This window comes from Protopterus annectens, chromosome 16.part0 (assembly GCF_019279795.1).
Source record: "Protopterus annectens isolate FY-2018-M chromosome 16.part0, PAN1.0, whole genome shotgun sequence".
NCBI classification, from domain to species: Eukaryota; Metazoa; Chordata; order Ceratodontiformes; family Protopteridae; genus Protopterus; species Protopterus annectens.
The window spans coordinates 46463473-46482247 of NC_056750.1; positions in this window are offsets into that span (position 1 = coordinate 46463473).

Consider the following 18775-nt stretch of genomic DNA (forward strand, 5'->3'; position numbering starts at 1 on the left):
ATCTGGCCCATTACTGAATGCAATGCTGAGTTTTGTAGTCTTCAGATAAGCCACATGAAATAAATTGAAAAATGTAGACTTATTCTTTACTACAGAATCATATGGTTTAAAAATATACTGTACAGAAAAGCTTCAAGATATATCATTATATTCTCCTTCTTACAGGTTACCCAGAGGTGACCACTACCTGGTCAGTAAGGTAAAGTTTGACCTTGTTTGTCAGATCTGCATAGAAAAATTGTATTACTTAGCAGTTCAGAATAATACATGGAGGCATTAAATACATGAGCTCATACACAGTGATGCTTCCTCCAGACACCTTTATTGCAGAATATCTGAAGATCCAATCCTGTCAAATGACTGACACCCCAGACTATTTGTATTAGATGTAAAGCTACATCACATGACATATCTATTATGCATCCATGCCCATTAATAAATCTCTCTCTCTCTCTATATATATATATATATATATATGTGTGTGTGTGTGTGTGTGTGTGTGTGTGTGTGTGTGTGTGTGTGTGTGTGTGTGTGTGTGTGTGTGTGTGTGTGTAGAGAGACACACACACACACACACACACACACACACACACACACACACACACACACACACATCAGTAAAGGCTGCTGAATATAATTCAGTGGCATCTGCAACACCAAACAATATCCATCCAGGAAAAGGGGTATGGTCAGAGGGTACTGTCGGTAAGGCAGTGTGTTCTACAAACATGTACTTTTACAGGTAAGTAGGACTTAAGCAACTGTATGATGTTCAACAAACACACAGCCTTTCTAGAGTGTGGGTAGATTCCCAAAGCTTACCCAACCTGGGAAGAGGAAGGATATGGGTTAACCAACCCCTGGATAATGGTCTAGTGAAGCCTGATCTGGAATTTGAAAAAGTATACAACTTGTAGTGCTTTGTAAAGGTATGGGCAGAGGACCAAATTGCTGCTTCTAGAATACTTGAAGAGTCCACTCTTTTCTAATACATCACTGAAGAGGTAAAGGCCCTGGTGGAATGTTCTTTTACCTTCCCATGGTGAATATAACAAAAAAATACCAGAGGTCAACCAACATGCAATGGTTTGCTTAGAGACAGGTTGGTTCTTCTTTGCTGCTTTGTAGGAAATAAAAAGCCTTTTGACCTTTCTAAATATTTTGCCCATTATGACAGCCTGTAGCTCATAAACTCACCTTGCAGATGTCAGTGCAACAAGCAAACAGTTTCCCATGTTAAGAACTTTAGCTCAGCTTGAACTGCTGGTCCAAAATGTGGTAAGGTCAATTTTTCCAGAACATAGCTGAAATTCCATGAAAGAGTAATTTGCTTGCAAGGGGGGTCTCATATGCAACACTCCTTTCATGAACTATTTAACCAAAAGAGAAGAAGAAAGAGGAGATCCATTGGCAGACAGGCAGAAATGGCCACTAAATGTATGTTAATGGAGCCATGTCATAAACCATCCTGAATTAGCTCACACAAATACGACGCTAGCTAGGGTGGTTAAAGCGGCTGCCTAGGGGGCCTTAGGGCGCAGGGGCAGGGCACTTTTTCCATTTTTTTTTAGGTAGACCAGGATGGGGCGATGGATGTGTGGTAGGGGGGGCACCGTGCCTCCTTGCCTAGGGCACCAGTTGACCTAAGGCTGCTCCTGCACAAATATTTCAAGACCAGAGTGATATAAACCTCAACAGACCCCCAGTTCCCATTTAGGCAACACTTAGAAAACCTTATCCATTTGTAAACAATGAATCATCTAGGCTGTCAGTTGTAGTTGCTCCAAAATGGGGTGCACCAGTCACTCATGAGACTGTGAGAGCAAATTCAGCGTGTGCGGAAGTCCGTGACTAATACCATTAGAAGGGAGAACAAAGATTGTCTGAGCCAATAGGGAGTCACCAAAATGAACTTTGGCATTTCTTTCTCAAACTTTGGGATTACCTGGGTCAATAGGGGGTCACCACAATAGGCATTGGCATTTTTTCCAAACTTTCAGAAATACAGTGTGAATGAGTAGAAAGGGTAGAAATGCATACAGGAACATTCCAGTCCAAGGGAATGATAATGCATCTCTCCCCCAAGCATGGCTGCAAGGATGTCTGGAAAATAATTTCTCCATCTGTCTGTTTTAAAAGTTGAACAAATTTGTTTGAGGCATTCCCCACATCTGGACTAGATCTTGAAACACTTTTCCTTGAGCTTTCACTCATGTGGATCTTCCCAGGATCTGCTTAGTCTGTCTATCATAACATTTTGCTCTGATGAGATGTATAATGGTTGAAGAATTAGAGAATGCTATAACGCCAGCTCCCAGAGTATCATTACCACCTGGTGTAGGACTTTCAAGTTATGAATAGTCACCTATGGTCAGGACAGATTGCACCAGCACAGGTGAGAAGAAGGGAAGTCCTGGATTCATACTCAGCTGAGTTCTCCACCACTGCAAATTTGATGCAGGGAAGCACTGGAAACTGGAATTCCAGGGAATGTAGGTGGTGGGTCCAGCATTTTCAGACATACAATTGAATTTTCCTCATGTGGAGATGGGCCAGTGGTATCATGAGAATCCTGCATGCCATCAGTCCTAGAATTTTTAAGAATTCTCTTGCCAAGGCAATGTTTTTCCTGGAGAATTCTTTAAACTCTGTCTGGTAGGACAGGATCTTGTCTTTGGAAAGAAAAAAAACAGTCTTTTGTTGGAGTCAGTTAACCACCCTCAGAAGGCAAGTCTTTGTGACAGTGTCATATATAATGTCTGAAGGTTCAACTTGAACCCTAGCTGGCAGAGTAAGAGCAAGACTTCTTTCATGATTTCAACCACTCAGAAGCAGACTCTGCACAGATCATCAAGTCATCCAAGTAAAGAAAGATGTGAATTCCAACAGTGGGCCACTACTAGGAAAAGGCATTTGGTAAACACTTGAGGTGCAGTGGACAGCCCAAAGGCCACTGCAGAGAACTGTTAGTGGGATCTAGACACAAAAAATCTCAGATATCTCCTGACGTGATCAGCAATGGGGATATAATGATACTCATCTTTTAGGTCCAGCTCACCATGAAGCGGGGATCTGGCAAAAGAGGAAGCACTGTCTTCAGGATGGACATCTTGAACTTGGGGACCTTGACAAAAGTATTCAGAAAGTATGGGGCCAACACCAGCTTTTATGAAAGCTCTTTCTTGGGAACTATGAAAATTGTGGAACAGAAACCATTCATTCTTTCTGAAGGAGTGACAGGGTCTATGACTCCAGAGTCCATCATTTGTCAGAGTATACAAGGGAATAACAAAGCCCTGTATGGCAAAAGATGGGAAACCCCATTAAATAGAGGCAGATGTTTTTTACACTGTCACCTGTAACCTCTATCAATGATGTTGAGCACCTATTTGTTGGGAGCCACTAATGGCCAGGCTGCCTTGCTGAGTGCTAACTATCGAGATGTGGTACCCAGAGGGAGACTTGAGAAAGACAGATGCTGCATCTCTGCATAGTCATAGGCTGGAAGGGGGATTATCCTTTTTGAGAAAGGAACACCTCTTGTTAGGTTTGGCAGAGTCTTCCTTCCTGCTATATCTTCTTAGTGCCTTGTTTTTTTGTTGGGTCGCTGAAAATTATCCTGCTTATCAGTGAAAAAATTGAGAATATGGAACATTTTTGATACCCCTTGTATCTGTTTATCTCTGTCAACCCAGTGTTTAAGGATTTATCTGCTGTGCCAAACACAGGATCAAAATCAAGTGAAGCATTCATAATTTCACTTTTTAATTTATCAGAAAAGCTCTGGCTGTACAACCAAGCATAACACCTTATCACCACCAATATCTGTACATTTCTAGAAATAGTATTAGTCCCCTCCAAGGCACTCTTTAAAGCATGTTTTGACACTTGAGAAATATTGGATAAAACATCTTTGACATAGACTGATTTCTCAGTGGGTAACAATGCAATGAAGTTGTCTAAACTATACATATACCTCAACACAACTTCCACATAAAACACTTGTAGTTAAACACTTCAAAAGCTACAATGTTGGACTGTACCAACATTTTTCTATGAGATTTTAGCAATTTGCCTAGTTTATCTGAAGGGAATAGATTTGATGAAGACAAAGTCTTTTTATTGGATGATGTCACTGGGACACAGAAGTAGGATCTGCGAACAAAGGGGGTAGAGGCCAGGCATTGTCAAACACACCTTGAATTATTTAAACACTTTTTTAGGCAGACACTCATTTTACGAAGAAAATTGCAAGCTTTCTTAAAAACATTCTCCAGTGCTGGAATCAATGGAGGAAAGGTCTCTAGATCCAGGGCCTCATCCTCCAAAAGATCTTAAACTCTACTGATATCAGGGGCAGACAAGGATTGTTCCTAATTAAATACATCCCTAAATCTAGCCAGCATTTGGGAAAAAGAAAATATCTGATTAGAGGAAACTGACTGATTAGACTCTGACACTTCTGAAATCTTAGACGCTGGATCTCCTACAAAATCAGGATCTTTGAATAACTGAATGATGATAGGAGTGCCAGAATTATTCAGAACTCAGGTTTGCACCTTGTAATCAAAATGAACAATGGATCTAGACATAGCTGCCAGCTGAGGTGAAAACACAGTCAGAGACTTCTGCCCACAACATGGTGGGTCTTCTGTCTCTGTTTTGCATGCACTACACCAGTGTAAGAATCCTGAGGAGAGAGGTATCAACACTGATAACAGATTATGCACCCCTGACTTCCCCCCCGCACCTAAATAAACTGGTTCTCTCATACTTAACCAGGCAGTGGTACAGCCCAGGAGGACATATCTGACCCTTGTGTCATGCACAGTTATGGTACTAATACCACACCAGGGAACCTGGAGGTAAAAAAAGAGGAGTAGTCCACAAGCCTGCCTAAAGCTACTGCTGAGTCACAAACCATAGGCTGAGGCATATATCTGAGTTATTTCTATGTTTTTTAGGTGCACAAAGGGTAGATGCTGATGTTGATGGTGGTGAGGGCACCACATCTGAGTCAATCAAGTCAGGAGACAAAAAACTAGCCAGATCAATATCAATTACTAGCTGCACAACCAGCCCAGTAAAAATGGACAAAATCATGTATTCTCCATCAAAATAGCAAACTGAAATCTAGTTCTGTAAGAATGCTATTCTGAATGCTTCACTGAGTAAAATTACAGTAGTTTTTTCAACATAACTCAAAGCACAAAATATGTGTCACAAAATAATCTAATTTTAATAAACAAAGGCTAGTTTTAGCCCCAAATGAATACAAACACCATAAAACAGCCCTAGACAAGGAATTAACTAGACATGTATGAAACGTTTCTGTCTGAAATGTTTAACATACAAAATGGCACCAAAATCGCAATTTAAATGAAAAAAAGTTAAAATGCTGTAAACCTAACTAAATCACCTCAAATGATCATAGCCCCAAAGAAAAAAAACTGCAAAAAATAGCAAGTTTCCATCTCAAAACTTTCAAATGAAGCTTTTAATCAATGGAAATAACATATGTGATTAACTCATGTCTCTAGAAGCTTGATGTAATGACAAGAAATGCACTAAAATGCCCTTGGTTAAACATTCACTAAAGGCCATAAAACATATTACAAGGGTTAAAAACACAAAAACTGGGAATTTGCTTATAGTAAACAGTATAAAACTTATATTGCAGGTAAAATTCCAAGTACATACATTTTTTTCATTAAGAAAAAAAAGCAAATTAGCAAAATATACAATCCGATCAAAGGTAGAAAAAGGTTAAGGGAAGAAATAAACCCCAAAGGGTTTCTTCTCTGAGCCCAGCAGCTGAAGAGATCCAGACTAAGGAGCAGTCTTCTAAGAGATCCTTATTTTACTGTGGTGTTAGAAAAATGAAAGGGTCCCCTCTATGGGACTGAAAGTTTCTCCCCATACTGCCAGGTGATTGGTCCATCACACCTACAGAAATGTAGTGGGAGGAGTTCTGAACTTGGATAAGCTGCTATAGGGTGGATAGCAGGGCACTACTAGCCATGTGCCAGTAAGTCAGTGTGGTTTTTGAACAACAACTCAAACTGTTTGGGCCATCTAAAACTATTCTGCAATGCCACCAAAAACATGTTTTTATTTAAAATATTTGCAAAGACTGATAATAATAGTATGCTACAAAAGTAATGGTTAACATTGCTAACCCCCTTCCTCAACTAACAGCTGCTTTACAACTGCCCCACAACCACTGTCAGATACTCCATTGCACCAATACTCACTATGCATCCATTTACATTAAGGCTATTACTAAAAGTGAGGTAAAAATTTAATTTCAAGTCTGCAAACATACTTTACCCCTAACATGTGAGAGTGTTCAATCTCGCCGTTTGTTCTTACACATGGGTGTCGGAGCCGATCCTCGGCTCCGAGTCGGCCGCTTAGCAAAGCTTTGCATCCAGAAGAAGCTCGAGACCAACCTACCTCCCACAATTCCCTCTGCCTTTACCTCAGATCTAGTTTGCCGCTGCAACCGATCGCATCGTTTCTGAAGAGCTCTGACCAACTGGTCATCCCTTTTCTATTATATTTAGTATATATATATATATATATATATATATATATATATAGTTAGGTTTACCTTAGGGCCTACCCCATCTACTACTAAACTTGGAATTTGATACTTGCAATATTATTGCTGTGACCTATTTTGACAGTGTTTTTGACATCTACAGTACCTTTTTCTTACAGAATGTCTGAAAAAGCTAAGTCAGGATTTAGAGGTGTCAGTGTGGGCAGAAGATGTCTGTCACCGACAACCATAGCTCCTGTGTCTACTGTCTTGGCCCTCTCCATCTACAGGAAGACTGTTCTATCTGTCATTCCTTTAGTGGAAGGGTCATGACAGATAGGCGCAGGAAGCTTATGGACAGAGGTCTTTTGAAGCCTGCCTTCCAAGAGGCTCTTGACAAGTCAGACTAGGCTTCTAAATCCTCGAAGGAGTCAAAGACATCGGAGCCCATGTCATCGGCTCTGAATTCTTCTTTTAAGGTTCGTTCACCGATTCCACAGACTTCGGGGCCGCGTGTCGAGCTTCTGTCTGTCACCGAGCCTCGAGTCTTGGAACCGGTGACGGAGCTTCCACCTCCTGCTCTATTGAGGTCGGCACCGTCCTCGATTCCTTCGACTCGATCTTCCAGGCCCCTCTCCAACACCGACGTAGATCGTGTGGTGCAGAAGTTAATGGAGAACACGGCCCCTATCCAAACTCATTGCAGTCTCCTCTCAATTGGTGTCGAGACTCGAAGGCCTTCCTTTATCTCCATCTGATCCTCCTCCGAGGCCTACTCAGCCCTCGGAGCCGGGAGACATTGATCTGATGATAGTGGAGCCCTTGGTGCCGGAATCGTCCCTTTCTCGGTCGGCACTGTTGACCTCGACTCCGTCGGAACCATTACCGGACTCGCGGAGCCGTCGATCTATCCTTGGTTCCGGGACCGAGAGTTGAACCGATGTTTCGGTGCCGACTCTCCCCCTCGGCGCCTCGGCACGGATCACTTCGGCTCCGTCCTCGGGGTCGATGCCCTTCGCTTCCATGTCGGAGATACTTCCGCGTTCTTCGGAACCGGGGGATTCCTCGGCTCGGGGTCCAGGGGCCTTCGACCTTATGAGGAAGGTATTGTCTTCTCAGACAACCACTTCAGCAGAAGCAACTTCCCCCTCCCATAAAGGTCCGTTGTCTTCTTCTGCACCCACGACTACACAAAAGCGTCGAGCACCAGTGTCTCAGCCACTCCCAGAGGGAGCCCCTTCTTCCTCGGAGGTCTCATCGAATGTCCCCCCCGATGACGTTCCGAGGAAAAGATTGTGCAAGAGGAGGCACTTAGAGTCTCCATAAGAATCCTTAACATCGGATACTGACTTAGATGAGTCAGAGGGGTCCCCAAAATCACCCTCGGAGGATGTCTCCTTTTCTGACTTCCTGGAGATCCTGAAACAGAGAGGTGATTGGCAGGCCCTACCCCCTTCTGAGGATGAGTCGGTTCTGCTGAAGGCATTTGGTGCTCGCTCTTCTTCCTCCTGGGTCACTCCGCCCTTCGACGAGTTAATGGAATTAATTGCTCGAAGGGCGTGGGAGGCACCTGACACAGTGGAGCCAGTTCCCAGGAAGCCTAACAAATATATAACTGCCCCTCAGGATAAATCATACCTCATTAAGGGAGTTCCAGTGGACACTATGGTGGTGGCAGCTGCCACGAAAAAGGAGATGTCCGAATCTTCCTCGTCTGTTCATCCTCCTAACAGAGACTCTAGGACCATGGACAGATATGGGAAGCGCATTTTCAGCTCAGCGACTTTCTCCATGCAATCGCTGAACTACTTGACACATTTCACACGATTACAGAGGGATCTAGTCAAAGAGTTGGGAGATACCCTCCAGGGTAGTACAGATGCTGCTGTCTCGGATAAGGTTACAGCACAGCTCAATACCCTTACATCTATTGTAAACTCGTCCATGAGGCTCATCTGGTATGCAGCCGAAGGGTCGAGTAGGGCTGCAGCTTCAGCGATTGCTCTTCGTAGACAATCCTGGATGCACCTGTGCTCCTTTGCGGAAGCCTTCAAGTCTTCCTTTACTAATGCCCCCTTTGATGGTGCCACTCTTTTTGGCCCCAAAGTGAAGGAGACCCTGACCCGGTGTGAGCAGGAGGGAAAGACTCTGTCTGCTGTCGGAGTCCATTTTTCCACCCCATCCAGACCATACCCCAAAGGGCAATGAGGTGGAAAGATGTGGTTTCGTAAACCCCAGGGTTCTTTCCCAGGCACACAGGGTGATGCCCCCTCCAGAGGCAGAGGGGGGGGCAGAGGTGGAAGATGCCACCCTGGTGGCAGAGGGGGTCTGCAGAACCAAGGTGACAGGGATACCATCCCTGGGAAGCCTTTCCAGCACTCCTGAGAGGAGGCCCGACTGTCCTGCTCTGGAGGCAGTCGGGGGACGCTTAGCTTTATACCCTCAGGCCTGGCAAAACCTTACTTCAGACAAATGGGTAAAAAGCATTATTACCAGAGGTTACAAAATTCCTTTTCTATTTCCCCCGTTACCACAAAAAAGATTCCCAGATGTACCACCCCATCTGCGAGAACCTGCAGCTATAGAAATCTCAAAGCTGCTAGAAAAAAGAATCATCCAACCAGTCCCGGCGGACCAAAGAGGATCCGGAACTTACTCAAGGTTCTTTTTAGTTCCAAAAAAGACAGGGGACTGGAGGCCAATTCTGGACCTAAGCAATCTCAATACGTATGTGAAGAAAGAAAAGTTCCGGATGGTCACGCTTTAATCGATCCTTCCGTTCTTACAGAAGGACGACTGGATGTGCTCAATAGATCTCAAGGACGCCTACTACCACATCAAAATGGCCAGAGCATCCAGAGATCACCTGCGCTTCCGGCTGGGAGCCAGCCACTTTCAGTTTCGGGCCCTGCCCTTTGGTCTAACCTCAGCCCCCAGGGTTTTCACCAAATGCATGGCAGTGGTAGCGTCTCACTTGAGACGCCTAGGATTCCTGGTGTTTCCGTATCTGGACGACTGGCTCCTTACTGCTACCACCGAGCATCAATTGATACAGGCCAGGGACTCAGCCTTTGTGTTCAGCTAGGGATTTCGATAAATTTCAAAAAATCTGCATTACAGCCCTCGCAGCATATTTCATTTATAGGGGCAAATCTAGATACCCGTTCTTTGCTAGTAAAACTCCCCTCTGCAAGAATAGCTTCCCTACAAGAACACATATCTCTCCTACTATTGTCCAAAAAAATCCCCAGCCAAACTAGTCCTGAAAGTCTTGGGACTCATGTCAGCTTCCCTCATTGCAGTTCCCATGGGGAGGCTACACATGAGAGTTCTCCAATGGCTGCTGTTCACACAGTGGTTGTTCCAACAGTTACCACTGACACACGAAATTCACATTACGAACACCTGCAAAGCACACCTGTCTTGGTGGTTACAGAATCGCAATTTCATCAGCGGCCGACCGTTTGTGTTACCCACACCAACAGCCACAGTGACCACGGATGCTTCCCTGATAGGGTGGGGGGGCATCTTTCAGGGACAGACAGTCCAAGGCAAATGGTCCAGTTTAGAGTACAACCTGCACATCAATGTTCTAGAGATGAGGGCAGTGTTTCTAGCGTTGCAACACTTCTCCCCCCTTCTACCTCTAGGGACCATTGCAGTTCAAACGGACAACATGTCCGTAGTCTGGTACATAAACAAACAAGGAGGAACCAAGTCTTACCAGTTGTGCAGAGAGGCCATGAGAATTTGGCAATGGGCAGAGTCCACGGGTCGCTTTCTGATAGCAACGCACATCCCGGGGTTATCCAATGTCATAGTGGACAGGTTAAGCAGAGCCATCCTGTTACCTCACGAGTGGTCCCTCAACCAGATAGTAGCGGAAAGGATATTCCGCAAGTGGGGCCAGCCTTGCTGTGATCTGTTTGCGTCTCCAATGATCACCAAATGCAGAAGCTACTTTGCCCTTTTACCCCCTCCAGGGGATGTCCCCAGGGACGCTCTGATTCACGATTGGCCCCCGGGTCTCCTGTACGCTTTCCCCCCTATACCTCTGATACTGAGATTTCTTCAGAAATCCAAGGACCAGGAGAGGACTATAATTCTCATTGCCCCATTCTGGCCTCGTCAGATTTGGTTTCCCTTTCTTCAAGCACACCAAATACGGGAGCCCTGGATTCTGGACCCGGTGCCAGACCTACTGACTCATTCGTCAGGAGCTCCCCACTCGTTACTCCTGTCCCTCAAGTTAGCAGCTTGGCTGCTCCGCTTCCCTACTTAGCCAGGTCTGATCTTCTCTCTCCGGCGGTTCAGGACATTCTGGTAGCCTCTCATAAGGCTTCCACTACTAAAATTGAAATGTGGAAGTGAAAACGTTTCATCTACTGGGCGTCTGCACAGCATTTAGATCCCTTAGTAGCCCCTCTAAATAAGATTTTGGAGTTCCTGTCCATGCTGTTTCATCAAGGGGCCTCTACTGCCACTTTAAAAGTTCAGTTGGTTGCTATTTATAACTTTCATGTAGGAGAGAACAGAGTGCCCATTATGGCTCATAGGCTTTGTAAAGCCTTCTTGAAAGGGTCCTTTCATCTTAGACCAGCAGTTAGGTTTCCTACAGCTCCTTGGAATATAAATCTACTCTTATCCCAACTAATGTTACCACCCTTTGAACCAGCTTCTTCCTGTTCCTTAAAGTTCTTGTCCTGGAAAACTCTTTTCCTAGTAGCTATCACTTCAGCCAGACGAGTATCGGAACTTCAGGCTCTTTCCATTAAGCAGCCATATTTAATTTTTCACCCAGTCAGGGTATCTTTACGCACCAACCCTTCTTTCCTCCCAAAGGTTTGTTCAGTTAACAACATTAATCAGTCCATTGAGCTTCCCACATTTTTCAAAAACCACTCCAATAAGCTGGAATATATGTTGCACAAGTTGGATGTTCATAGACAACTCAGATTCTACCTAGATAGAACTAAAGACCATAGAAAAGCGGATCAACTCTTTACAGCCTTTGTGGACAACAAAAAGGGCATGGCAGTGACGAAGCGTACTCTTTCCAAATGGCTAACTGATTGTATTACCTTCGTTTATTCTGTGTCTAGTCAGAGTTTGCCCACCAAACCAAAGGGACATTCTACTAGATCAGTTTCTACATCTTTGGCTCATGTAGCCCATCTGCCTTTGGACACTATTTGTGCAGCCGCCACTTGGTCTAAACCACATACGTTCATCACTCATTATAAAGTGGACAGGATTTCCAGGGACAGAGCATCTTTTGGTTCCACTGTGCTCAGGAACGTTCTTCCGTGAGTCACTCAGGGTTACAGAGCTAGGGACGCTACTCATGTGTAAGAACAAACGGTGAGATTGAACACTCTCACATAAAGAAGTTATGTCCTTACCATAACGTTCCATGTGGAGTGTTCATCTCGCCTTTGTTCTTACATTCCCACCCTCCCACCCTCAGGTCTGGAAGAACGTTTGGTTTAGATGTCTGGTCTGTTTGTCTCCCACTAGTGGTCTCTCTGTTGTTCTACTGGCTTGAGTTAGTTATGTTCCTTGTGTATACGTATGTATTCTTTATGGATAATTACATTGTTATTGCTGGATCTGGTGTTGTTCTTTTGCAAACTAGATCTGAGGTAAAGGCAGAGGGAATTGTGGGAGGTAGGTTGGTCTCGAGCTTCTTCTGGATGCAAAGCTTTGCTAAGTGGCCGAGCCGAGGATCGGCTCCGACACCCATGTGTAAGAACAAAGGCGAGATGAACACTCCACATGAAACGTTATGGTAAGGACATAACTTCTTTTTACATACTATTCTCCCGTAACACTAGGGATCAAACTCCTGTGTAACCCCTTATGTATATTGCTAACATATCACTCATTACATAAAGCATACCATGATGCTTTAAGCATCCTACAGTTCATCCACTGCCTAAAGAACCTTTACCTAAGACACCTTGTAAGCATCACCCTCTAGATAAGATTGACCCTCCAGTAAAAATGCTGGAAAAACTTGTCTACAAACAAGTATTTGATAACATTTAAAATATGACATTCTCTCAGATAGACTATATAGATTTAGACTCAACTATAACACATTAACAGATATCTATTTAACAAATGAAATGTTTACAAACATTGAAAAGGCCATTGAACTGATGCTAGTTTGAAACTGTCAATCGGAAAATATTTCTGCAGAAACTCCAGCACTGTGGCTTTGCTAGAGAAGCTTGCAACTAGTTTATTAATTGCCTTGCTAGTAGAACCTTTAATGTCTTTAATGAAACACAAATCACACCCAATGGAATGAATGCCTCTCCACACTTTAAAACAAAACAATAAAACCAAGACAAAAATAGCGGAAGAGGCAACCATGTGATGTGTAGTAATCCAGTCTCAGATGTAAAAAATGTCTTTTATTAGTGCACAGAGGTAAGCGCTTTCACGAATTGCTTCATCAGACAATCAAACTGTTTTAATGTCTTTGCTAATAACAAGCAAACTGCTACTCTAATGACTAAAGCCCCTAAAAGCTATGTTCTACACCCACTGTTTTTTTTTTTGTTCCCTCACTATTTCATACTTAGCTTGAGTGGAATTTCACACCTCTTGACACCTGAAGTATTCCTGTCTGTGCAACCTTTGCCTAGGTTAAAAACAAATGTATATATATCCCAAAAGTGATAAAAGTTTCAAAAATGTTAAAATATTGACGTTATTCAGCACACATTCCTTTTTACTATGTTGAAATTAATGTGCCAGACAGACATAATAATTTTATACTGAACAAGGAATTAGATAATATTTACATTTCAAACAATTATTAATATCTCTGTAACCATAGTCAGACCTCAATTATCAGTGTGACTTTTGCTCAGACAGATGTGATCTTTATTTGGCTTCAAAGTAGATTTGTAGATGTCATTCCATTTTTGAGATACTTGTATAAATATGAATACTTCGTATGTTTGCATATTTAATGGACAAATAAATGTAAATATCTGTCATACGGTGCTGGTTAGACAACAACTATCAGTGCAAAGTTTTTTTAGCATTGTGTATACTTTAATTTGATACCATGGAATACCATGTAAACACCCTCCAGTTCAAGTTATTAATACAGTTCTGAATATATGACATACATGCATAATATATTCAGGAAAAAAAAATCATACTTTTTGTGGTATCAAGTACTCCATTGGTGTCATGACCTCTCTGGTTATTTGGCATGTGAAATACTGAATCGCAATCCTTCCCAGTGTACAGTGTCAGAGATATGTACAGATGGGTCTACTTCAGTAGACTGAAACTACAAGAGTAGTCACCCTTATTTTCAGAAAAAGAACCTGGTTAAGGGACAGTTGGTTAGGGTCAGTAGAATGACCTCCGACGATGGTGATTTTTCCATTGAGTGTGCAAAATTATTGGAAATGTTTAGTAAACGTGGATGTTAAGTTGTCTATCTCGCCTTCATTCTTGCTGGATGGGTTCGGAGCCGACCTCGCCCGACTCGCCACTCTAAAAGCTCGAGAGTTGGTTCCACCGGCTCGAGGCTCCCCTTATATCCCACAATGCTAGGCGAGAGTTACCTCAGATCTCGTTTGCCGCTACAGCGATCGAGGTGTTGGTTTTCTACCGGCTTCTTGGTAAGTAAACTTTCAGTAAGTTAGGATACTTAAACCCCTTTATTTTTGATTTTAACTACTTTTTCCCTTAGTTTAGTGGATTTCTAACCCTTTTTTCATAAAATCCCTTTTCTTTCCACAAGAACTTAAAAGTTCTCCCCCGGGCCTTCAGGCCTTTCCCCCATTCCCTAGTGGTGTGTGTGTGTTACTCTTAATTAAAACCCTTTGATAGTTGTTTTATTTTTGAGTTTTAAAAAATAAGATAAAGTGTAATCAGTGTGTCTGACTGAGTATGTGTGGTTACACTTTCTTGTTCTAGGATGTCTAAAGACACAAAGGTCTCAGGCTTCAAGAAGTGTGATGCGTGCTGTCAGAAAATGTCTCTGACAGACGGTCACACTTCTTGTGTCTACTGCCTGGGGCCTTTGCACCTGCAGGACTCCTGTGCTGTATGCCACGGCTTCAGTCCCAGGGTCCTGCAGGAAAGAAAGAACAAGTTGATCCTAAGGGGTCTACTTAAGCCTGAGGATTCCCTTTCTGTCTCAGGGAAGCCCTCCAAGGCTTCTAGGTCCTCGGCTCCAGCTACTGAGCCGAGACCTAAGGCTATTAAACCTACGTCTACAGCTTCTGTGGTTCCCTCGGCTCCGGCTGGAGCCGAGGTATTAGAAATCCCCTTGTCGGCTCCGACCAGACCTTCGGAGCCGACATCTAGGAAGAGATCTAGGTCACCATCCCTTGGCTCCGTTCATTCGGCTCCAGCATCTTCTCTGCTGTCTGAACGGAGCCATAAATCTCACTCCTCTAGGTCATCGAGGCTGTCGGATCATGACCTTCAGAGGGTAGTGAGTCGACTTCTTAAGTCCGAGGCACTGGCCCAAATGCTTCAGAGCCCGACTCATCAGTCGATGCCTGCCCCTGTCCATCAATATGTTCCTCCTCTGACTCTTGAGCTCGGAGCCGGGCGCTGAACCGATGTCTCGGCTCCGCTGCTGGCTCCGATTTCTTCTGAAGAATCTCGGCGCCGGACTTCTCGTCGGCTCCGAGGGGTGAGTGGCATCAGACCCTTGTCCGACCCGCCTTCCTCTCGGAGCTTCGGCTGGTGAGTTCGGCTCCGACATCGGCCTCGAGCCATCACTGTCGGTGCCGTGGAGGTTCTCAGCTTCTCGGAGCGGGACCTCTGGCTCTGCCTGACAGGGGTGCTCGAGGTCATGCGGAGTGTGTTAGAGCCTGGCTCTACTCCACAGTCGGCTCCGTCCGCCCCTCCCTCTACGGTGCCTCAGGTCAAGTCGACTCACTCCCTCATCCCGGACCGCAGAGAGCCAGCTCCTCAGGAACCCCTGTGGGATCTCATCCTCTCCGAGGCCTCCTGATTTGGCAGAAGAGCCCCTCGGAAGAGGAAGTGTAAGAGGAAACACATTGACTCACCTGAGTCCATCACATCTGACACAGATTTAGAGGATTCCGAGGGTTCCCCGCTCCCTTCTGAAGATGTCTCTTTGCAGACATTCTAGAAATCCTCAAACAGAGGGGAAATTGGCCAGCCCTCAACCCTTCGGAGGTTGAATCTGTGTACCTTGAGGCGTTTGGCTCTCGCCCTTCCACCTCCTGGGTGTCTCCCCTTGACCCCTCATGCAGGTGGTAGCTAAAGGCATGGACGGCTCCTGATTCAGTGGACCCCACTCCCAGGAGACCCTCAAAATTCATAACGGCACCAGCAGACAAACAGTTCTTGACAAAAGGAGTTTCTGTGGATGCTATGGTGGTTGCTGCTGCCACTAAGAAGGAACTGGCTGATCCTTCAGTACCTGTCCATCCACCTAACAAGGAATCTAGGTCCATGGACAGGTACGGGAAGCGGATGTTCTCGTCAGCGACATTTGCTATGCGTTCGCTGAACTACCTGTGTCATTTTACTCGTCTTCAAAGGGTCTTGATTAAAGAAGCGAGTGACATGTTGAAGGACCCTACAGCTGCGGGTTTTCAAGACAAGATGAACACTCAACTGGCTACCCTTAACTCCATAGCCAACTCCTCCATGCACCTCCTTTCTTATGCGGCTGATGGAGCGAGCAGGGCCGCAGGGACAGGTGTGGCCTTACGTAGGCATGCCTGGATGCGGCTATGCAATTTTGGACCCTTCAAGACGTCTTTCACTAATTCCCCGCTCGATGGATCATCTCTTTGGTCCTCAAGTGAAAGAAACCTTGACTAGGTGCGAGACTGATGGCAAGACTCTTTCTGCCGCCGGAGTCCGTTTTCTACTCCTTCTAGGCCTTACCCCAAAGGCCAGAAAAGTGGGAAAATGTGGTTCCGTAAACAATCTCAAGGGACTTCGCCTGACGACAGAGTCGGTTCCCCGCCAGAGGCAGAGTCGGGAATAACAATGGTAGACGCCGCCTCGAGGCAGGGGCTCAGAACCAGGGCAATCGAGAAGCTTTCTGATAAGCCCTTTCAGCATCCCTGAGGTGTTGCCCGACTGTCCACCTTCGAGGCAGTCGGGGAAGATTGTCACTGTACCCAGAAGCCTGGCTATCCCTGACTCAAGACAAATGGGTACAGTCCGTCATTTCAAGGCTATTCTATTCCCTTTCTTCTATTCCAAACCAATCAAAAATCCCTTCCAGATGTTCCACCTACTCAAAGGGATCTAGCGGTTTTGGAAATTTCAAAGCTGCTTGCAAAAGAGCAATTCAGCCAGTTCCAGCAGACCAGCAAGGATCCGAATCTACTCAAGGTTCTTTTTAGTTCCAAAGAAAACAGGGACTGGAGACCAATTTTGGATCTCAGTATCTTGAACAGATCAGTCAAGAAAACAAGATTTCGGATGGTCACGCTGCAGTCCATCCTTCCCCTATTGGGAAAAGGAAACTGGATGTGCTCTATAGACCTTCAGGATGCGTACTATCACATAAAATGAACAGACGCCCAGAAGATTCCTCCGCTTCAGGCTGGGAACCAGTCATTTTCAATTTAGGGCCCTGCCCTTTGGTCTCACCACTGCCCCGGTGTTTACCAAATGCATGGCAGTGGTAGCTTCTCACCTGAGACGACAAGGATTCCAGGTGTTTCCATATTTGGACGACTGGCTCCTCACAGCTCCCACCAAGCATCTCCTTCTGATGGCTAGGATTACACTTTTCGCATTTGTCAAAAGTTAGGCATTTCGATAAATTGCGAAAAGTCTGTTTTGTCGCCTTGTTGTACTATTACCTTCATAGGCGCAAATCTAGACACAGTAGACATGTCTGCGAGACTAACAGATCAGAGAATAACAGACATACACAAACTGGTCTCACTCCTTTTCAACAACAACAGAATCAAAGCCAGGTTAGTTCTGAAAGTGTTGGGAATTATGGCGGCCATACCTCTACTTCCATTAGCCAGATTCCACATGCGAATCCTTCAATGGATGCTCTTTACACAATGGTCATACCAGCAACTTCCAATGTCCCACACCATTATGATCACGCAGGCGTGCAGAAATCATCTCATGTGGTGGATGTCTTCCCCTCAGCTCTTGTTGGGAAGACCCTTTGTTCCTCCCCCTCCGGTTGCTACTCTGACAACGGACGCCTCCCTGATCGGGTGTGGGGGGCATTATCAGGGCAGGACGGTCCAGGGCACATGGCAACCAGACGAATGCCACTTGCACATAAATGTTCTGGAGATGAGAGCAGTGCTTTTAGCGTTGCAAGCCCTTCAAGACTCTCTTCCCTCTGGAACGATTGCAATCCAGACAGACAATATGTCTGTAGTGTGGTACATCAACAAACAAGACGGAACCAGGTCCTACCCCCTGTGTCGAGAAGAACTCAGATTGTAACAATGGGCGATTTCTTCTCAGCGGTTTCTGATAGCAACGCACATCCCGGAAGTCCAATCAAATCGGACAAGTTGAGCAGAGCTATCCTCATGCCTCACGAGTGGTCTCTGAAAGACTCTGTTGTGAGAGAAATTTTTCTCAAGTGGGGTCAGCCTTGCTGCGATCTTTTTGCTACTCCCCAAAACAGCAAGTGCAGAGATTATTTCACTCTATTCCCTTTACCAGGCCAACCCAGCAGAGACGCTCTAGTCCAAGTTTGGCCCGGGACTTCTGTATGCATTTCCTCCCTTCCCACTAATCTCTCAAGTGATACAGAAAGCTATCGCTCAGAAGGCCTCGTTGATCCTCATTGCTCCTTACTGGCATCGACAGGTGTGGTTCCCCTTTCTACATCAATTTCTATTGGAGCGACCTTGGCATCTGGACCTAGTTCCAGACCTTTTGATCCATCAGTCGGGTCAGTTTCATCGCTCCCTCCCCTCTCTGAACCTCACTGCTTGGTTCCTCCAGTTCCAACCTTAGCCAGGCTTCCTCAGTTATCTCATTCCGTTCGAGATATTTTGATAGCTTCCCATAAATCTTCCACTCGGAAGATTTATTTGAGTAAGTGGAAACGCTTCACATATTGGGCTCAAGGAAGGGACATAGATCCTTTCACTGCTTCCATCCAAATAGTCCTTGATTTTCTAGCTGAACTCTTCCATGCAGGTTCATCTCCTTCTACTCTTAAAGTTCAGTTGGCAGCTATTTCTAACTTTCATGTGGGTATTTCTGAGTCTG